The 20520-nt window shown below is 39.8% G+C and overlaps 1 pseudogene; it reads right to left on the reverse strand.

The window, feature by feature from the left end:
- Positions 1 to 9070: 9070 nt before the first annotated feature.
- LOC147830043 (serpin B10-like) lies at positions 9071 to 15543 on the reverse strand (annotated as a pseudogene).
- Between the last annotated feature and the right edge of the window lie 4977 nt (positions 15544 to 20520).

Below are 20520 nucleotides of genomic sequence, written 5' to 3' on the forward strand. Positions count from 1 at the left end.
GAACAAAAGCCAGGAAATATGCACAGATAAATTCAGCAGGGCCTTGGGCTCCTAGCACCAGCAGACCCAGAGAAATCTTTAAAGTCCACTATTGGTGAAATGTTCTTGGCATAGAGCTAGAGTGGCCCTTTTGCTTTCAGCAAATGGAAGCTAGAGAAATCACTCAGCTTTGAAATCCTAATTCTGCATTTAAATCTCTGCTTTAAAGTCTCCATTTCCAGATATTTAAATGGCAGCTTGAGATGGACAAGACTGCTCCCTACAGTGGTGACCACTGGGAGCCCCACCACCCCGGTCCATCGCTCTGCTCTGAGTGGGGGAACCAAGATCTCAACACAGCCTTCACTGCTTCAACAATACAGGTCTTCCCTCTGCTGAATTCTCCATTAAGTTAGTACTTTGCTCCATTTCCTGGAGGACACCAACGGCTTTCTGCATTTTCTCTATTGAATTTCTAAGTTTAAGCTATTAAAATTTTAATTTCCAAAGAATCTTCCTTATTCCCCGCTAGTCTCTCTAGTTCTGCTTCATTGGAAAACATCATTTACAGTTTCTTTGAGTTGTCTGCTGCTCCCTGAAAGGGCTGCTCGCTTTTTCTAGTGTCTGTTATTTCAGCTGCTGCTTGCTCTTTTTGCTCAGGACTCAGTAGACTTTTCCAGAAATGCCTGTCTGTTGGTAGTTAGGAGGAAAGAAGGATGAGAACTGCTGTTTAAGTAGATATGTAACTTCAGCTGTGGTTTAGGGGGTAGAAGGGTAGAGACAAGTGGAGGAATCACTGACCTGTGGCTCTTTGAGGCAGTAAGAACCAGAGGGCTTTGCCACATCACATCAGTCTTACAGACCACAAGGAGAGAAGAGAGCTCTGAGTCAGATCCTGTCATCAGGCACAATTACATGTCCGAAGCAAAAGGGCCAGCACATGACCCAACTTTCCCTAGGATAAAAACACTAATATTTCATAAGTTCTGCCTTCCAAAACAGAAGATTTGAGGGGGGGGAAGCGAATGGAGAGAAGAAACTAATAAGTAAAACTTTTATCTAGAAATTATTAAAATTTATCTAAAAATTTATCTAAAATTATTAAAATTTTATCTAGAAATTATTAAAATTTATCTAAAAAATTTTATCTAAAAATTTTAATCAAATATGATTAAATGTTTCCTCTTAGTCTAGGGATAAAGAAAATCTTGAAAAATATTTTGCCGCCAGGAAGCTCAATGAAAATAAGATAATCAAATACTAGGAGACGTTCCCGACGATGATCTTGGCAGCCCTGCCGGAATGAATTCAGGGTGCTCCAAAGGACCAGAGCGCAGGTGGAAACCAGCACTTCCATCCTTTCCAAAAGCGCTGAGGCAGTCGGGTCTGCTTCCTTTGGGACCCACAAGCTGTGCCCTGGGACCTCATTCCAAAGCTCTGCTTCATGTAGGATGGCCTGTGGCTTCAGGAGTCGGAGCTGAGGCAGGAGCAACTGAAAAGCCACTGATCCCGACAGCGCCGGCGTCCCTCCAGAGGTGCGGGGTGCGCGCGCGTCCCCGGTCCTGGGGGTCGGGCCCTGCCAGCTCCACCCCCTCCCCTGCCTCGCGGGTGCAGCTGGGGATGGGGGACGACGCCTGAATTCTCATCGGGTCCCAAGCTCAGCTCCCGCAGCGCGCCTTCTTTCTGCTGCTAGGACCTGCAGAGGCGCCCCGGGCACAGCCACGCCCCTTCCCCGGGGGCGGGGGGACACCGGCCAGGACCCTCTGAAGAAGGGGACCCAGGAAACGGGTGGCAGAGCCCCAGGAAAGAGGTGCTGGGCTGGGATTTCGCTGTCTCTGGCATTTTGGGGAGTCTTCGGGACAAAGAATCGGATATCCGCTAGCCAAAGCAGCACCTGAAGCGGACACCCACCCCAAAGTCTCCGCGAGGAAAGTGACAACGGCTGCGAGCTCCGGGGACGGGGACGGAAACCGGAGGGACTCTGGGTGTGCAGGGTCAGCGTGGGGCTTTCCAAGTGCAGCCCGGGACCTGTGCTGAGCCGTCCTCATTCTGCTGAATGGGGAAGGAGGGGAACGAGGCACACTTCACTCTCTGGGAGTTTTCTATTAGAAGCCCAAGGCCACGAGTCTCCAAGGCGATGCTGTGTCTCTATAGAGAACGGTGAAGTATGACTTCAGTGACCGGAAAAGTGCCAGTTCCTGGCGTTTGGAGGTAAGCTGTGGATTGCCAGTGAGCAGTTGTATACAACCGCCTGGCGATTTGAATCAGACCTTACGGTACTAGCAAATTACACAAATGAGTATGGAGACCCTGTCTGTATCCTGCAGTAGTTAGGGGCGGTCATGCTGGAGGTGTGGAGAATTCTAGCCAGACTTTTTTGTTTTTTAGGTGGGTGGGGGAGATACTGGGGATTGAACACAGGGCCTTGGCACTGAGTTACATCCTTAGCATGCATACTGTTCCCTAGAATGAACAATGCATTCTCCTTGTTGCCCTGTTTTCCTCTTAAGGGAGGTATTTCCCGATTGTAGAAGCTTTGAGGGCATTCAGGGTGCTCAACAGCCTAGTTACTCTCTATTCCCTGAAAGCCAGTAGCATCGTGTTCCCTACATCTCAGCTGTTATATTTTTAATGAAATTTTATTTTTGGAGCAGTCAAACATGGAGGAATGCTTGGAGATATATTCCTTCTTAGCCTCTCCATTCTTTTTCATCATACCTTTATTAGTTTTAAGTTTACCCTTCTAGTATTTTCTTTCTTTTGTGGAAATAAATGCATGAAAAATACACACACACACACACACACACACACACACACACACATACACAGGCTTCCCCAGACCTTCCGGTTTTCTTCCAGTAATTTTATGGCTTCTGGTTATACATGTAGATCACTGATCAACTGGAGTTTATCATACCATATGGGCATATGAATTCACTTTTAAGTGGCTTTCCAGTTATTTCAATTGTATTTATTAAAAACTCCCATCTAATTATAAAATATGCCGCCTTTATTTCATAACCTATAGCTATATATATTTGTATCTGTTTCTGAACTTTATATTTGGTTCCACAAGTCACACTATTTTAATTTTAGAGTTTTAAATGACATTTTAAAAGATACTTTGAGGGTCACACAAAACTAAGAGGAAGATAAAGACATTTCCCATCTACAGTACTTGCAAAGCCTTCCTCATTGTCACCACACTCGAGTCGTGCATTTCTTACAGTCTGCAACTGCACTGACACATTACCACCTAAAGTCTTGATGGTGTATATTTTATGGGTTTGGACAAATGCCTAATGTCATACACCCACTATTATGATAATGAGAGTATATCTACTGCCTTAGAAATCCTCTCTGCTCTACTTATTCAACCCTCCTTTCTCCTCTACCCTCCCCAGACCTTTGACAGCCATTGTTCTTCTTACTATCTCTGCAGTTTCTCCTTTCCCAAAAGGTGGAAATAATTTTTGAACATTTCAATGATATATCAGTTATAAATTTACAAGAGAAGTATTTACCACATCACATGTGACCATGAGGCTACACAATATCACCACACCATGGCCAGAGCCCACCTTCTTTACTGACGTGTCTTTCATGGACAAGTGAGATCCATGCCCAGTTACACCAAGGCTGAGACTGGCTAAAGTCGTTGTGTTCATGAAAGTACTGGAGCTCAGCTTTCTGCCTGTCGCTCCTGTTTTTAATTATTAATTAATTATAATTCATTTAATTATATAACACCCACCTATTGTGGGTGCCTTAGATTATTTTACAGCTTTTTCCAAAATAAACCCAAGATAGAATTTAACTTTAATCAAATCATTTTCCTTGTTCCATGCACATCCTGATTCTTGCATTAAAGTGACTCCTAGTAGCCCAAATCAGTTTTGCTGTTCACATTAGGGGTAAGTGGTCTCATACTCAGAGGTTGATCTCTGTCTTCCTTCTATGGTCCCTAATTAATCATTCTGTGGTGGGTTCCCTGAGGGCCCCCATCCTGTACCTGTGTCTCTATCCCTGTACCCAACTGCAGGCCCAGGTTTCTTGGAGCTGATTCCATATTTTCTAGCAGGCTTATCCCATGAATGTTTTGATCAGGGGTAGCTTTTTTTGTCTGATTCCAGCATTCTCTATTTTGTCCTCACTGAGAGGTTTTCTGGCCCACCAAAGGATTCTGTCTCATTTTCTAGTGGAATTACAGATTGATTTATATTTTAAATTATTTCTGTTATTTCTAGGGATTTGAATGGGAAGGTTCTGCCAGAGCTCAGCCATCCTGCAATAGAATACTTCGTGTCAGGGTGATCTGAAAGATCATTGCTGAAAGAGTGGTGTTAAAATCCTCTGCTATCATTGTATTGTGCATCTCTCCCTTTAGGTCTGTTAGAATTTGCTTTATATATTTAGGTGTACATACACCACAATGGTTAGACCCTCGTGCTATATTGACCCCTTTATCATTATACAATGTCCTTCTCTATCTACTTTTACAGTTTTTTGAGTTAAAGTCTTTTTTGAAGATATGATTGTTAATTGTACTATGCTGCCCCAAATGTATTAAGAAATGTCTATGGGATAAGGGGAGCACAGCTCTGTGTATGTCTGTGGAAGACTGACTTGTAGCCTGCACCCTGGGGAGGAAAGACCCACCCAGGATGTAGGTTTACAGCCTGGATGGAATAAAAAGGAAAAGAAGAAGGAAGTCTTCCCTTTGCTTCTTAGGAGGAGCTCCCATCTTGCCATTGTCTTTGAACATTCATCCCCAGTTTCTTCACCCTTCTAATACAGACTCCTCAGCCTTCCCGTCCAGCCCCTTCAGCTTTCTGACATGGAATTGCACCCAACTCTGCAGTAAGCTCCAGACCATTGACTTTCCTCAGGATCCTCCTGCTCTTCAACACACAGGTGCCCACTTTTCACGCTTCTATCTGGGATTCTGCAGACAGCTATTGGAAGCCTACTTAATACATCCTTTATATAACCATTTTTCACAATAAATTTATTCTTGTAATGAACCCTAACTGATTCAGATGGGTATTAGTAAAGCTATTGCGGTACTCTTTTGGTTTTCATTTGTGTGCATTATTTTTTTCCATCCCTTCACTTTCAGATGTTGCATGTTCTTACAGGTGAACTGAGCTTCTTATAGGTAGCATATTAGTGTCTTGTCATTTTTTCATTTAATGACGGCATGTCTTTTATTGGACAATTCTATGTATATTCAAGCTAATCACTGATAAGTGAGGACTTATTACTGGCATTGTTGTTTGTGGGATTTTTTTGTTTGGTTTTGGAGTGTACTAATTAGAATACACTAGAGTACCGTAAATATATATTAAACCTGTGTGTGTGTGTGTGTGTGTGTGTGTGTGTGTGTGTGATTTACAAAGTAGGATTATAATGACTACCTACAGAGTCAAGCGTGGGAGGATGCTAAAGGGCTATCTATGCTGGAAAGCTAGATGATCTAGTCAAAGATGAAAGACCTGGATCTCTCTGCAGAGTTCCACTGAAATTTGTATCAGGAAGCCAAAAGGTCTATGTTAGAAGGCTAAAATATCTGAGGTGGAAGCTGGGAGACCTATGTCCAAAGGCAATGGTGAAGACTGCATCTCTTCCAAAGAAATAGAAGGGAGATTATCTTCTTCTTTCCCTTTTTATTCTATCCAGGTTACAAACCTATTAGTTGGTGCCACCCACATTCAGGGTGAGTCTTCCCTCTTTAGTAAGTCCATCTTCCACTCCCAGAACTATTCTATGCCAGTCAGCTGGGTGTTTCAAGTTGACACTACAGTTAACTATCATGGGGGTGGGGGTTGATGCTGGTTTTTGTATTTGTTTTTATGGTACTAGGAATTGAATCTAAGACCTTTACCCTGAGCTACAACTTCAGCTCCCTCTTTTATTTATTTATTTTTTTTTGAGAGAGGGTCTCACTAAGTTGCCCATGCTGGGCTCAAAATTGTGATCTTCCTGCTGCAGCCTTCCAGAGTTCTAGGATTACAGGTGTGCACCACCACTCCAGGCTTTGTGTTGTTTTATAGATTTTCTTTCTTCCTCTCCTACTATCTTCCTTGGTAGTTAGATGATTTTTCTGTAGCAGTATATTTTATTTCTTTATTTTAGTGTATCCATGTAAGGTTTTGCTTTGTAATTACCATGAGGCTTACAAAGTCATAAAAAGTTATTCTAAACAGATATAACTTAATTTTCATCAAAAAGAAAAGAAACAATAAAATTCAACACTTTACCTCCACCCTACCACCCCTCACATTAAATATTGATGTTACTATTTCCATCTTTTTCTATGTTCATCCCTTGACAATTTGTTATTTGGAATTTTAAAAAATAGTTCTATCTTTTAGACTTCACAGTAGGGATATAAGTGTATTACACTCTACAATTACCACATTGGAATATTCTAAATCCCTTTGTAAAATTATTTTTACCAGCATATGTTATAATGTCAGCTGTGATCTTGCTACATATTAACAACTGCTTCTTTTAGTTTAGAGGACTCCCTTTAGCATCTCTAATAGGACAGGTCTTGTGGTAGTGAATTCTCTCAGCTGTTATGTTTCTTGGAGAGTCTTATCTCTACTCCCCTTGTGAAGGGCTGCCTTGCGGGTTACCATATTCTTGGTTGGCCATTCTGTTTTTCAGCGTTCTAAATATATCACCCCAATGTCTCCTGTCCTGCCAAGTTTCCACTGAGAAGCCTGTGCCAGGCATATTGAGAGAATTTATATATTTGCTCTTTTCTTTTGCTGATTGTAGGGTCTCTCTTTTCCTTTAACTGTGATACTTTGATTATAACTTATGGGGGGCTAATGATATTTGTATTGAATCTATTTGGTGATCTTTTATCCTCATGTTTGGATCTGGAACCCCCGTAAAAGCCTATGTTTTAAAGGCTTTTTGACACCAGATGGCGCTCTAAGCCAAGGTTGCCGTAGATCTTTGCATTTGGCAGGATGCTCCATTAAAAGGTGCCTGAAGGGGATACTGCGGTGAGCCCAGACTGTGGGAAGGTTAGTCTCTGCTCCCTCCTTGAGAACCGGGCTGCTCCGGCAGTCTGGCTTCCTGCCTTGAAGCCTCTCGAATTCTGCACTTCCCCGGCAGATATGGAGTCACCAGAGTCCAGGACAGCCTCTAAATCAGTCCACTTTCAGTCGATGCCGGGTTCCAGGAGCTTCTGCCATGTGTCCTGTGAGAGGAAACAGGACCCCGCAGAGGAGAGGAAGGCAGCTGCAGCCCTCCCTGGGCTTTGTCCCATCCAGAAACTCTGCGCCTGGTGTCCTGGAGGGTCCCCGGCATTTCAGCTCAGCGATGGGGGTCTCTGGCGAGGCACGAGTTCTTACCCTTAGCTGGAGGCTTTGCACCACTCTGCTGCTCTGGGGATGCCCACTGCCTTCATTTTAGGTTCAGGAATATCCCGGCTGGTAACTTTGCCTCCTGGGTATTACTGGGCTTCCTGTGCAGGAGACTGGGGATTCTTAAGGAACTTTCCCACCGTTTTTAATCATCTTGGTGCGCTTTCCCTTTGCACTCCCAACTGGCCTAGCCCACAGTTCTCACTCACTGTGTTGTAGAAATGTGAGACACAAGTCAATGTAACAAAATCAAGCAGAGCAGAGTTACAGAGAGTTAAGCATGATACTTTTCTCCACCATGCACTTCTGTGCACATTAAAATTTATTTTCCTGGTCACTAATTGCAATCCTGTCTTCTATATTTGAAATTCTGTCCTCCCATTGGCTCATTCTGCTTTCAGTGGAGTTTAATCTCCTGGAAATCTGTTTGTCTTATGGATTCCATTTGTTTCCTATGTTGGGATTCCATCACTTTCCTCAGCTCCTCTATTTTTTTTTTTTATCTGTGTCTGCTATAGATTTATTAATCATGTCTTGCACTGTGGGCACAATCTCTGCTGTTATCTGAGAAATTATTTCTAATTTCATTTTTTCCAGATCCTCTTTTGTTACCAGTTCAGGGAGTCCAGGTGGTTGAGTATCAGATTGTTCCATCTCCCCTTTGGGGTTGCCTTATGTGATCTGAATGTCTGGCTTTGAGACTTGTTTACGTGTCTTCTCATTTCAACAGATGCAGCCTGCTGTGCCTTTGTTGAGGCAACTTTTTACTCACTAGAGGTCTGCAAGCCACAGAGCAGCCTTTTTTTCTGCTGCTTATCAGTACATTAATTCCTGGGTTCATAATGGTGGCCTCTGGATCCGTGAGCTGACCTATTGTCTGGATGGGCTTCTGGCTGGGGCTTACGCACACTTGGAATGGTATCTAGGTGTGCCTCTGGCTAGGGCCCCTATGTAGCTGTTGTCTGGGAGGGCCTTTGGCTAGGGGTTGTGCACCCCAGTTTATGTTGTGTGAGCAAGCTTTTGGCTAGGGTTTCACGTACTTTCTAATGGTATTGGGGTGAACCTCTGGCTGTTGCTTGCGCAGCTCTTTCCCAGGTGGACCCTTGGCTTGGGCAGGTGTGCCCCAGCCTCTGGGGTCAGGGTGAAGCCCTGGCTGGGATCTGCTTGCAGCCATGCCCCTCTGGTCCACGCTGTTGCTCCCCCAACTAATGTGGTCTGGTGTGCCTTTATTGCAGTGATTTTCTTCACTTTTCCATTGGGCTTTAATTTTCATCAAGGAGCCTCAGAGAGGCCCTCTTTATGTTGTTCACTGCTGCTCTATCTTTTCGAGCTCAGAACAATGTCCTTTATGATCCCTGCAACTCTGTGGTGTGGATCCAGGTAATGGCTCAGCACAGCCATGGGGGGGATGGTGATGTTGGTGCCTGCACAGCTCACCTCCTCAGTGCTTGGGGGCTCTGCTCCTTGGCTCTCTAGGGGCAGTGGTACGGTGGCCTGAGAGGTTCACCTCCTCTGGACAATTTTCTTGTACACTTGAATGGTGGCTTGACTTTTGTATTTTAGATAAGCCTTTTGGGGAAAGCTGATAACCTAAAAATTATGAGCATAAATAGAAATAAAAGGTTTAAATACTTAAAATGTATCAATATTTCTATTTAAGAACTATATATAGTTACACATGACCCAAATTTAGGTAAATAAAGCAATGCCTAGAGAAAGAACTCTAAGCCCCTTGATAACAGCTTACCCTCCTGGATCTCAACCCAAGAGTTGACCTCCTTTTTGATTTGATCAGAAGTTCTACAAAGTTAACAGACTGCAGCTTCACACCAAAATATATTTTTATGTCTTCTAAATGTTTCTGAAAGATAAAATCCTCTTCTGTAGAGTTTGTCCAAAATTGAGATATCAAAACCTGTTTAGATTATTAATAAAAAACTAAAGAGATAGACAGTTACAGTCTTGTACCCCATCACTTCCTTCTCTCTCGCCTCACTCTTGTTTTTGGTTAAAATCAAAACATCCCATCTTTAAGCAATTAGCCAGGTAAAACACCAGGTATGGAAGGAAGATCTACCACCCATAGTTCTGAGGCTTCCACATCCTCTTCGTGCCAGTTTTATTCATCTTTGGAAATGACATAGAATGAAAATGGAAAACTTCACATGTCACAGCAGTGATATGGGTAGTGAGAGTTGAGCTTGGCTTTCTGTGTCAGGGTTAGAACCACAGTGAGGTCCATAGATCTGGCAGCTGTGTCTTAAGGATTCTAAACATCCAGGAAACTGAAAGCTCCTAAAGAAAATATATCCTGCCATGAAAACTGATTTCTTAGCAGGGTCAAAATTTCCTCAGGCATTCTGAGGGAATAAGCTAGGTTTCTTCCATTTTACCCCTCCATGCCAGCCCCAGTGGCAGTTATCATGAGTGGGATGTAAGGGAGGCTGTGCTATGGGGACCCCTCCTTGTAGAAATCCATCTGCTTGCTGATTTTATGGAGGGCTTGTAACAGCCAAAAGTGGTGAGTTAATTCTGTTTCTAGGAAGTGGTTTGAAGATTGTAAAGTCCAAGTTCTGTGGAATTTATAATCTAGCAAAAAGAAAACTTTAATATTCACAATGCATCACTCTCTGTCTCAAATTAAGCTTTGTGGACATGTAAAAAGATATTTATATGTTTTTGTTTCCAAGTGGCCCCTGGGTTCAGTTCTCTTGCCTACCCCTGAGTTGAACAGGCACAAAATAGCCTACTATTATCGAAATTGTTGTTAAGACCTCATTTGTCTGGTTTTGTGTCTTCAGAAGTAACAAATTCCAGATCCTGAAATCCTTAAGATCTGCTGGATATGGACAGGGATCACACTGCTTAAAACCATGAGGGAGGGCCGGGGATTTAGTTCAGTTGTTTCGCCACCTGCTGCACAAGTGCAAGGACCCGAGTTCAATCCTAGGTACCCCCCCCAAAAAAAACATGAGGGAACTTCATCTTACCATGTTGCTATTGTTCTACTCCATCTAACTTTTTTGCCCCTTAGATAGGCAGATTTTTCTGTTCTCTTGACCTTTGCCAATAATTAAGACAAGGCTAAAACAGTTGTAAATGACCAATTATAGCACTCTGAGGAACACTTGTGTCTTAACAGGACAAGGTTGTCATGGTTTGCTTTGATGGGGTTTCTTTCCATCATAAGTGAAATGAGAAGTTGACATTATGTCATATTTCATCTTCCCAAAGTCTCCAAAGTCCTGATGTGAAAATCGCTCTCTCATTTCAAGATCAGCTTTGTTCTCAAGGACAGAGTCTCCAGCCACAACCATAAGATCAACACTACCCTCTTCAGTCTTACCCTACTTAATGACCTAAAAATTTTGACTCTGTTTCTTGTGAAATGAATGTTGGGCAGGAATTACACAGACTACATTTCTTTTTTCTTTTTTTTTTTTTTGGTACTGGGGATGGAACTCAGGACCTTGCCCTTGCAAGGCAGGCACTGGAACCACTGAGCAAAATCCCCAGCCCTAGACTACATTTCTTTATATATTCATGTCTCATTCCTAAGGGTACTCCTTTATCTTATGCATCAAGATATAATCAATAGATCTGGTTTGTGCTCCATTACTGTTTTTCTTTGCAATTAGACACTAATTGGTTAGTCTAAATTACTGTTTAGTAGGAAGTACTGACCATATTAAGATTATCTGTGAGATCCCTAGAGAATCATATAATTTATTGATTGATCTCACATGGTTCTTTCCTTTCTATTATCTTAAAAGAAGACATTTGCACTTACATTGTGGAATGGGTATATTTTTTTCAAATATATCCTGTTGGCTGTTTTAAGTATATAGGAATTGCCAAACCTGATGATTTCTGCTATTAGTGTCTAGAAATCAGAGTCTATTTCTTCAAACTTGCTCAAATTGAATTCCTTTAAAAGAAAAGGATTTCTAAAAAAAAAGAAAAGAAAAGAAAGAAATCTTGGTCAACAGCCCCATATACATGATCAAACTATAGCTAACTTAAATTATTTGATGTATTTCAAACATAGCTAAAAGCAGTTATAAGATGAATACAAATGTTTTCTTTAATGTTATCAGTGAAAAATTTAAATATTAACAGAGGTGTCATTTTTTTAATGTTAAGTTTGCAAAGATAGGCAAGAACAAGTATGAAAGTAGAGAAATTTTGAGAGGGATAACAAGGGGGTGGGAATAAGAGGAAAATACAACTCTCAAAAAATATAGACATTTTGCCTTCTGAAGATAATTTCTGTAATCTCAATGTTTCTAAAGAAAGTTTCCAAGTAAAGGTTGCTTAAATTAACCACTGAAATATATGTACTAAAATGCTTCCTTTTTAATTATCAAATGCACACTAAGAGAGAATAAATACTATTTTCCTTTTCTTTTCACTTTCTGCACAAGATTTGACATCCTGTTGTCTGTTAAATCGGAGCACCTATAATTTCAATAAAATTGATGCAAGTGAATGCACTGTGCAGAGAAGTAATTACATAAAATACACACATATGCATACAAGTCAACTATCATTATAACTGCAGAAGATATAACTAATTAAACACAGAGGCTCAGATTTTACTTCAATGATGTATTACTTTAGACAATTAAGTAAGTCAGTAGCTGATTTTAATTAAATTTTTAGAAGTCCAAGTTGTTAGTCTCTTTATTACAATATTTTTAAGGAAACTGGAATAATATTGGGAATACTTTGAGGTAAAATACTCATTTTCCATATCCCACTTTTGTCCACTGTTGTTTTGAAAAGAATGGAACCAAGTTGTCCACCAATACCTGAATGGTTAAAGAAAAAGTGGTACATATATTCAATGGAATACAGTGCATATAAGAAAAAAGTACAGTCATGCATATGTGGAAGCTAAAAAGCTGATCTCATCAAAGTACAGAGCAGATGTATATATATATATATATATATATATATATGTGTGTGTGTGTGTGTGTATATATATATATATATACATATATATATTCACACCTACTCTGTCTTACCCCTTATTATTTCCTCAAATGACTACAAATAATGTTAGGACATTTTAGACTTCAGAAGCAGGCTTCAGAATGTTCTCTCCTCTCTCTCTCTCTCTCTCTCATTTTCTCCTTCTCTCAATTACTCCTTTTTCTCCCCAAATTAGGCCAGCCATAGGAGCTAGAATTCCTATTACCTAAAGTATATTATAGAGACTAAAAAGTACTCTAATCTTCCCTGGCCTTTCTGTCTTGTAGTTGGTCATCATGAAATCCTATGATCTACCTTGTCTAATAGTAGATCACAGAATCCCCATTTCTGAAAGATGCTTATGCCATACCCAGGAAGATGAAGTGCTGCACAGCTAAGTCAGGAAGACTCTGAACAGACAGCTTTGCTGGGCTTCTCCACCAAATCAGTTCTGATAGCATTAGAACAAACACTTTGAGTCCAATCACCTTTGTACAGTTGTTATGTTTCAACCATGCCAATGCAATGAAGTCTCCAAAGACAAGGGTCAGAGACCTGACAGCTGAAGATGTGGATGTTCCTGGAAGATAGTGCACCAGGAGAGGTCATGGAATCTCTGTATCCCTTTCCCCACACCTTTCCTTATGCAGTCTTCATCTACACCCTTTGTAATATCCTTTATAATAAACCTGTAAACTTTAGTGTTTCTGTGAGACTCACAAGCAAATTAAATGAACACAAAGAAGGTGTTGTGGGAACTGTGATTTACAGCTGGCTGGTCAGAAATACTCTGGGGCTTTTGACTGGCTTCTGAAGTATGGGGGAAAATGAATCTTGGGGACTGCACCTCCTCGGATGTGACACTGTCTCTAGGTACTTAAGGTCAGAATAGAATTAGAGGACATGCAGTTGGTTTCTGTTACAACACTGATTACTTGGTGTGTGTGTGGGAAAAATCCTACATACCTGGTGTCAGAAGTGATCTGTGTCATGAGAATGTAGAGGAAACTGACTGAGTTTGTTTTTTTCTTTATATCCTCAGTAGAAAAATGGAGACCAGAGGCTAGGACGGGGAGGGGACAGAGGAAAGTTGGATAACTGGCATAAAAATACAGGTAGATGGAATGATAAGTCCTAGCATTCTGCCACATAGTAGGATGAAATTACTTCATAACAATGTATTATATATTTTAAAAAGAACTGGAGGGGATTTTCTGCTTCCCAACACAAAGAAATAATACATGTTTAAGGAGAAAGAAATGTTAGTTACTCTGAATTGGTTATTACACATGTCTACATGTATAGAACTACCACATTGTACACCATAAGTATGTACTGTTTTTGTGTCAATTAAAAATCTAAGAGGAAAAAAGGATAGATGTTCAATCGTTTAGACAGTTTCAACAAAAGTCCATATTGTCTCAATTATCTAGAAAATTCAGGGACTTTTGTTATTTTTTTCCAGTTAAATGCTTCAGTTCTCATTGTTTAATACAACTTGACTTTATATAAAATAATCTCTGTGTCCACACCAACATTTAATTTGAAAGTGAGCAGAAAGGGTGTGGCAATTCCTGTTTCCCCTGAATCATACAGCAGTGGAACAGAAGGCAGTCATTCACCCTCCATATCCTGGACCCAGCCCACCCTAAAGAAACAAGGCTGCCATAACAGAGCCAGTATCACCTATTTAGAAAGCGAGGTGCATTCATTAGGCTTGTTGGCAACTGAAGCCACTAATATTTAAAGCAAGGACAAGCAACACCCAGGAATGTATTTATACGAAATGGAGTCAATGGAATCTGCTTAAGAATAAGCCTACTGTATTAAAAGTTAAGACTTTTAAACTAATTAAGCAATCATTATGTAGTTGTAAACCTGGACTTTTATTGTTGTAACACTTGCTGCTGCTGTTTTAAAATCACACAAAAATGATAATGTGAGCTACAAGAGTGAGGTCCAAACTCACAGAAGCTGAAACTGTCATGTCACTCAGAATTAGGGGCTGTGTCTGTTTCAGCACTCGCCCCAGAAGGCCCCATTTCAGGTGGAAATTTTGCCATTGGCCCTAGCCTTTCCAATTGTTGCATAATTTAAGGCTGAGTTTACTCTTCGCAGTTTTTTATTTTAAAAAATATTTACTTACACATATAAGTATATATATTATACATATGATTACATACATGTGACTATATTGCTACATTTTGGTATCTATGGCTATATATATTATATATATTTTATAAATACATATATATAGATTTACACACACAATGCTCTGAGCATGTTTACAGCAAACAAATAGATTTTTATACAAGAATATGCTTTTGCTATTTTAATTTTCCTAATGGGCTCTTTAGATTCATCTAGACAGCCAGGGATTAAACAAAGAAACACACAAAACAGGAGGTACAGAATTCTTTTATTATGTATGTGTGTCTCCAAGAAAATCTACTGAATTCTAGTACTATTCTAGTCTGACTCATTATTTCTTGAAATAATTTGATCATTAAAATAAAATCGGTTTTGCTCTTAAACCACAGTTGATCATTTTTCCTCTTCATTTTTCGAGAGGATACAGATTCTTAGATGGTTTTCCTAGCAATAATTTTCATTTCCTTCACAAGGTTTCATTTTATGGTATAGGATTTTGTTTTCAATTAACTTTGGAGTTCAAAAGATATTGTTATAAAATACAGGTTATTAGGTTTTCAGGAGTAAAGCAAAGTTAGCAGGTATGGAGAGCAGTTTTAAGACAGCAGAGGACTACTGGCCCTTCACGCTCACCTGGGCCATCTGTGCTGCAGTGGGTCCTTTGATGCCCAAATACACCATGGCCAGTGAAGTTGAGATGTTCCAGGGAGAAAAGACAATGTTTTTACCCTCAGCAGATTCAGCCAGCTTTTTGCTAAATTCCAGAGTAAACTGGCTGTTGCCAGAGTGTCCATAGGGAAAAACCATAGAAAACTTTTAAAAGATAGAAAACATGTTACTGACAAATCCTTTCAATTTATTTTACTTTTGTAAAAATATCTGTCCATCTACATATATTCTCAAGAACTGAGTGGATATCAGTGAAATTCTAGTTCAACATTATTGTTGCACTGAAGTCCAGAGAATCACCTCCCATTTTAGTGCTCATGTGCATCAGATAACAACTGGATCCTGACCAGTTAGCAGCTGAGTCCCATAGCGTACTTTTGCCATTTGCTTGGCATTTATCACACCATAAGTTTGGTGTGTTTACACCTAGTCTTTCCAAATGCCTGGGGAGGGAAATTTCCCTCATATATTGCTCAGAACTTGATGCAAAACACTGGATTACAAATATTGTTTTTGTTTACAGTACTTATGTTTGAGCTCTGTCCTCCATTTTTTATTTACTCAAGCTTAAAATCATGCACAATTAAGTGGGAAATGTTTAAAAAGAAATTAAGAAGTTAAGACTAGTTTGCCTTTGTTCTTGCTCACTAATATTTTTGAGTGAGAGGACTCTGGTTTTCTCATCCTTTTTGACACTACACTCAACCTCTAAATTTCACCTGTTACCATGGTATTTTAATTTAAGAGTCTTAAAATTGTGTCTCTATCAGTGAAATGGCTAGTTCAATCAACTGTCAGTTATGGTAGAATTTCTAAAATTGATTACATGATTAGAAATAAATCAAATCCCTAGGCTTTTAAATGCCTACTAGAGCCAATGCAGTGTAGAGTTTGCTGCTGTCCAGACTTCGTCACCTGCCCTCTGAGAGATCTGGGAAAGTCAAGAATCGTCTGTGGTAAATCAAGGCAGAGGCGTGTGTAGACAATTTTGGTTTCATCATGACATGGAGTTAACACAGATACTGTTGAAATCCCTCCTAGCAATAGGTTCATGCTTAACCAAACAGCTCCCCTGTCTCTAAATCACTCCCTGGGTGTGGCTTCCACCTACTACAAAAACTCATGATAATTCCGGACTCAATTACTTGATTCTAAAATGAATAAAAGAAAACCTGTAGGGCTTTTTAAAAAAAAATTTTATTTAGTACATGTTTCAGGACAGCTTAGACCTGATATCAGCATGAGGAATGGGAGATACAAAAGATGGCAGCGTTTAACATGGTGACCACTGTGCTCTCTCTGACAGTGTCCCACCCTCACCCTTTAGCGTATACATTTGTCCTAATTTTAGTTGACCCAAACTTGCTCTGCAGAGCATGTTTCTTTTATTTTCATACCTTCAATAAATGAAAAACCTTGCTCCCTTTTATACCTGTCCTGATCAAGTCTCTGTTCAGGACAGAAAGAATCTAGAGACCACCTGTAGAAGGAGACTCCAGCACTCCCAAACCCAGTAACATTTCATTCATCAATAAGGCTCATGATAGGTAGACAAGTTTCCAGGAAATCAGATTTGGAAAGAACTATGGAGTTACCCTAACCCAGCACCCCCACTTTATCCACTAAGAAACTCAAAACCAGAGACACTGAATGAGATGACTAAAGATGCACAGCCCGGCAGCAGCAAAATCCAAACTGAATCCTATTCTCTTGAGTCTGAATATAATTGTTTTTCATCAATGTTGCTCATTGTCTCTAAGATTTTAATAGTAAGAGGGAGATTTGGTATTAAAGGAGGATTATTAGGAGGAGAAAGATCAGCCAGGAATGAAGGGGTGTGGCTGGGAAGTGTATTGTCCTTTGTTCTATGAAAGAATACCCAAGACCTCCTGCCCTGCTGATGATGACACTGATGAAGCAGGCTTCATGTAGTTGAGCACATCAGAAAATGACACCTCACCCCCTCTTAGCAATTTCCTATTTATCTAAAGTGTTTTTCTGAGGAAGGTAGTATTTGGGGTGGTTTTGAAGGACACCTAGTGTAAAGTGGGTGTTAGGGACTTAGATACTGCATAGAAGAGAACAAAGCTAATGGCTCATGGAATGGTGGCCAGGCAGGACAGTGTTCAATGGGCCAATAAACGTAGTCAAACTATTAGATCCAAGTCATATTAAGGACTAGGATCAAAATTCATGCTGCCAAGCCCAGTCTTCTGAAGGGTTAGAAGGGGTTTTGCTCAATTACTTTGAGGATATTAATTTCCCTTGCTTAACTTGACAATAACGAGGTAGCAAATCCATATTTTATGGAAGGAAACTACACTGTGTTTTCAGAATTGCTGGTAAAACAATCTCCCTAATCTGGTATAAATGAGTGCTCTCTCTCCCTTAGGTTTCTTTCCTGTACAAACTTTGAACCAGCTCAAGGTTAAGTCTCTTCTATTCCTACAGAAAAACTTTTAGAGGATGGAACCTTATCTGCTATCTCTGGGTTTGGAAGGAGGGTCATGAACATTTACTATTTAGTTAGGCACTACAGTAAGGAAGAAAAATACAGGTAGGCATTTTTAACCAAGGAAATAGTTACAATACCTTATTTTCTTCTGCTGGAGCAGAATTGTCTATTTGTTCCTTTAGTAACAGATCGCAGCTGCAGAGTTAAGTAATTTATAAATGAGGAAATGTTTCAAAAGATAGCACCTCCCTCTTCTTAGCCTCACCCTTTTTTCACCTTCACAAACCAGCATACTCTTTCTTTAAGGCTTATTTTGGTTAGAAGTTCAAATAGAAAGACAGAGATAGACTCTTGAAGTCTTGCCTGAATTATGTAATTACTCACATTTTCCATGTTTGTCTGCATCCAGAGACCTGAATTCTGACAAACTGTAACCCATACTTTCCTTATTTAATCCTCTCTCATCTACCAAACGATGATTAATGTGCTTCACTCTAATAGTTTTAAAAAAAAAATAGAAAGCTTCAAATTGGTGAATAATAATTGCCAACAAAACAGAAACTGTGACTGGTGAATTATTTCCTGCTAACCTGTCAAAATTGCTCTTAAATTCCTAGGTGAAAGGAACCCAGGAAAGTATTTTGTACTTTATTTGTGGTGCTGGTGCAGAGTGCGATGTCAGTTCTCCCCAGTGTCAGGGACAAGGAAGCTAGGATCAATGCTTTAGATGAAGTTATGAAATGGAACGTAGGTTTATGACTTTCCATTTCTCTTATTTTTCCTTAAGAATGTTTAATGTTTTCTTTCCCTCCTTTTTTTTTAATTGTAAAGGAAAAACATTAGGGTAATTGTTTCATTTGCATGAGCTTGGAGGAATGGTGAAGGGATTGAAGAGTGGGGTGGAAACAGAGGAAAAATTCAGAAAGGAATGACAGAAAGGAGGAGACTGTATGAGGCATGACACACACATACACACACACACAAAATACAATGAATGCTTAAAGATTTTTTTAAAAATTATAGTAAAGGATACATTCTCATTAATTCTCCTCAAAGCACTCCACCTCACTTCAAAATATTTATCTCACCATTCTTGTCACTTTCTGAAGCAGTTCTGGAAGTTCTTTTTCTTGAATGTCTTCAGAGTGTGATAAAAAATATAGTGAATGCTGCTGTCATGTGCCATTCAATAGAAAGGCAGACTTGAAAAATCATCACAGTGTGTGCTTATCCACCATATTCACCAGATCTGACACCATGCCACTTCTGGCTTTTCCACAAAGGCAAAATAATCAAGACAGGTAAATATTTGAATTAGTTCAGGTCACTGAAGTAACCACGACAACGCAACTAAAAACCCTCATGAAAGAAGAATTCTATAACTGCTTCAGAAAGTGAAAAGAACGATAGGATAAGTGTTTTCAAAGTGAGAGGGAGAATTGTGAGGGGGATTTACGGCACTATGTCTTTTAATTTAATTATTTTAAACATTCCCCATGTGTTTTGATCATACTTTATGATGCATTTCCATTTTGCTGTTTTCATTTTTCTCTTCACAGGAGTATACATATCTTCTGGCAAACTGGCTCAAAGTTTGTTATTTGAAAGTTAACATGGAGCCCACAACAGAAGGTTACCATGGGTGTCACAAGAAATGAGAACCACAAATGCCTACTGGCTCATACCAAGCGGATGTTCTTATCCATGGATGTCTCGGCACTATTTTTAGCTGAAAGTGTCACATGGAGGCTCCATATGGAAGGACTGCTTACCCTAACTGACAGCAGCACAGCAAATGAGGGGTTTTGTCACTACCCCAGTCCCTACATTACATCATACAGCAGTTTAGATTCTGCAGCACCAATCAAGAAGCTGTTTCATCTCCTTTGTGCTGTAAGACTATGCTTCTCTCATTTTTCCCACCAAACAGTCTCCAGATTCCTTTTCCACTAACCTCTTGATTAAGCCCCTATTAAGAGATATACTATTTCTGTCAATAAGATTATGGGTTACATTATTTTGCTGTTCATCAGGGGGAAAGAAAGTAGCATATTGTCTCTTACTTGTACAAAACTGTATGTACTTGTATGTACATGTACTGTGTACATATTACTAATAGGGATAGAGGGTTAGAAATTAAGTGAATAAGTAGGAATGAGAGGGAAATATTTTGCAATAGTCTTTTTATGGTATTGATTTTTAGACTGTGAATTTATTCAGTATTAAAAAAAACTCTTTAGAAACAGAAAAGAGAACTCCAGGAGCATCAAAGTTATTCTAATACGAATGCAAAAAAGAGAATGGGTGGAATGGGGCAGGGACAGTTGAGGAGATAATGGCTGGCATAGGCTATTCAGGCTGCTAGCAAAATACCAAAGACTGACTGGATAATTTCAACATTTATTCTCGCAGGACTAATGGCTGAAAGTCTAAGGTCAGAATACCAGCATTGTCAGATTTTGGTGAGGATCTGCCTCCTGGTTCACAGATGGCTGTTTTTTTATTGTATCTTTACAATGGAGAATGAAAACATTTTGATCCCTTCATCTCCTTATAAGGGTAATAGTCCCATTATTTGGGCTCCACCCTTATGTCTTAATTACCTCGCAAAAGTCTCCTTTCCTTCAAATATTTTATACACATACTTGTTTCAACATATGAACTCAAGAGGTGGACTGACGAAAATACTGTCACTATCAATGGCTGAGTATTTCTCAAAGCTGAAACAAGATGTAAAATCTCCAGGTAGAAAATCTGATGATGAGATGAGCAGGATAGTGATAACAACAGCTACTACCACAAATTAAAAACTACACCCGTAGGAAAATTTAATACTCAAAATACCAGGACAAAAAATTATGGAAATTACAAGATGCAAAGAATTATTTGGATGTGAACTTTCCCATCAGT

The sequence above is a fragment of the Heterocephalus glaber genome, unplaced genomic scaffold, assembly GCF_053883595.1.
Source record: "Heterocephalus glaber isolate CG9 unplaced genomic scaffold, H.glaber_assembly_v1.0 deba00000331, whole genome shotgun sequence".
Classification (NCBI taxonomy): domain Eukaryota; kingdom Metazoa; phylum Chordata; class Mammalia; order Rodentia; family Bathyergidae; genus Heterocephalus; species Heterocephalus glaber.